We start from the raw sequence: 2,763 nt of genomic DNA on the forward strand, positions 1-2,763 counted from the left end.
TTGTACATAAAAGTAGCTGGGAGGCTGGTTGGACTTGGTGTGGGCCATACCTTGCTGACTCTCTGTTTAGATCATTATGCCCAGCCCTTTTTTTTTTTAGCTTTTATATTTGTGTTTATTCTTCATTTAACTTTTAAAACGTTTAAAACACTACTATAGTTGAATATGACAACAAAACAATAGTCAAGTAGTGAGCATATTATGATTACAGTCCTTCCCACATTCACTACTGCATAGAGAATGACAAAGAGGAACTTGCGCATTAAGAGGTCTGACCCTGAATGCTACCTCTGGGGTGATGTTCATCATCCTCATATGCTTCTCCATTATAATGATGCTGACTTTCCTGATTTGGATCAAAGTCCACCAGTTCTACTGAAAGACCCCTACCCAGGACCCCCTAGGAAAAGAAAAACAAGACCAGGCCGTTGCCTAATGAAAAAACCCACACCAGGTGCCTCGCCCAGCTGGCAGGATGTCAAACAGGATCTGTGGTCACCAGATCAGTCATGGCACCCGGATAATAATTGCTGAAGTGTGCCAGGGTCTTTTATGTGGCAATACCAGGACACCTAGTGCTTGGCAACTACCCCTGCCCCCAGTTGTGTCTATGATCACCATAGTAGTCATGGGACCCAGATAATAATTGCTGAAGCATGCTGGGGTCTTTCATGAGGTAATACCAGGAAGCTTAGTCCGTGGGAACTACCCCTGCCCCCAAGATGAGCCAATGAAATGCCTGTTGCTATGCTGATACTTATGTAACCATTAAAACTCTATAAATATTGTGCTCCCTGCAAGCCCGGTATGCTCTGCACCCGAGTTGCAGTAGCATCCGCAGGCGCCTATGTACTCAATAAATCACCTCTTGTATTTGCAGCCAGTGGTCTGGCCCCGGTTCTTGGGCAGAGAGTTCGGTTCAGTGCCCGGCGCTTTGATGCCGAGGTCTTTCACTACCTGGTCCATTTCATCAGTCTCTTCCACTTCCTTCCTTTTAGGAAGGAGTTTTTCCAGCAAAGAGAGCTTATCAGGAGAGAGAAAGCCACATTCAGGAAAGTTTACCTTAAACTCAATGATTAGATGTCCTTTTTCATATGTCCGACGATATATCGGCATACCTTCATTTAGTACACACTTTGTATCTCCATGCTTGACAATTTCACCTGGATGAGAAGTGATGACTATGGTTCAGTTGTCAAGAGTGGAGATTGGCTTTTGGAAGGCACACAATGCTTCAACCAGCTGTATGTCCATACACATGAAAAGGTCTTCTCCTCATCGTGTAAAAACAGCATGGTCCTTCTGGTCTAACACAATGATAATATCTCCTGGCTCCAGCCCTGGTTCTTGGTCTCCTTCACCATGGAATGTTATCTTCTGACCATCTTTCATGCCTTTATCAATATGAACTTCTAAAATCTTCTTCTCTCGAACTATCTTTCTTCCATTGCAGCTTTTACATCTGTCTTTGGGACTGATGCGTTCTCCATGGCCCTGGCACTCCACGCACACTGACTGAATCTGCTGGACCTTCTCTGGTCCGATCTGATGAATCCTGATCTGCATGCCGGTCCCCCAGCAGTTGGGACAGCACTCTACTGCTCCTTTCTTACCGCCTTAGCCTTCACACTTGTCACAAATCACATTCTTTTGCAGAGCTAATTTTCTTGTTGCACCATCATACAAGTCTTCTAAGGTCACTGAGAGCTGATGTACAACATTTTTACCTCTCTGTTCTCTCTGCATCCTTCCTCCTTCCCCCCGAAGAACATGTCAAAGATATCCATGGGCGAGCCAAAACCACTACATGCTCCACCCTCTTTAATGGCCTGTTCTCCTCCTTTATCTTATAATTCCCTTTTGTTGGAATCAGCAAGAACTTCATAAGCTTGAGAAATCTGTTTAAACTTTCTCCTTCATTTGGATTCTTATCAGGGTGGTACTTCAAGGCTAATTTTCTATATGCCTTCTTAGTTCTTCCTTGGTGGCACTGGGTTTGACCCCCAAAACATCATAGTAAGTGGTTTCTTTCACCATTTTTCACAGCCGGTGAGCGGGCTGGCGCTGGAGAGTAGAAAGAGGAGCTTAGCACAACACACTTGGGGCAGACACTGCTCCCCCACCTCCCACTGAGCATTCTGGAAAGTTCCCATGCCCAGCCCTTTTTACTTTATAGAACACATGGAGACTAATGCTGGAATCACTTGTTGGGTGAATGACCAAGGAAACTCATGGTGGAATTGTAGTCGATGAATTGTTAGCTGGTGGGCCTCCAACTGTACTGAAAGATGAGACCATTGACAAATTGTAACTCATTCACCAGTCTACAGGTTACTGATTAGAAAACTCAGTTTTCCCATCTTCTGTCTCCGTGTATGTCATGACCCTTCATAGACATTTTCAGAGTGGAAACCCAAGAAGTGATTTTCTGGTAACTTGCAAAGTCTGGAGATGAACTTATTATTGTCTGAGTGCCCATTTCTCAAAATAATGTAAGAAAAATCATAGTTAAAATTATACATAGATGACTATGCTAAAGTTTGCACTGGTTGAAGACAAAAGCCATATCTTATCAGAAAGTGCTATCTTGAGCCTTCAAGTCTCATCTCATCTTTGGTCATCATCAAAGTTGTTCCACAATACCTCTGGTTCACTCCGACCTGGACACTTCTCTATACACTGGAGTTTAGATAAAACCATGACATTTTAATTGCTGGGCTATTCACAATGATCTTTTCTGCTTTGCTTAAGATCATGAGTGGC

The 2,763-nt window shown here is 43.6% G+C and overlaps 1 pseudogene; it reads right to left on the reverse strand.

Moving 5' to 3' along the window:
* Window positions 1–262: 262 nt before the first annotated feature.
* Window positions 263–2,052, reverse strand: LOC101827750 (annotated as a pseudogene).
* Window positions 2,053–2,763: the final 711 nt, after the last annotated feature.

Source organism: Mesocricetus auratus, unplaced genomic scaffold, assembly GCF_017639785.1.
Source record: "Mesocricetus auratus isolate SY011 unplaced genomic scaffold, BCM_Maur_2.0 Super-Scaffold_100029, whole genome shotgun sequence".
Lineage (NCBI taxonomy): Eukaryota > Metazoa > Chordata > Mammalia > Rodentia > Cricetidae > Mesocricetus > Mesocricetus auratus.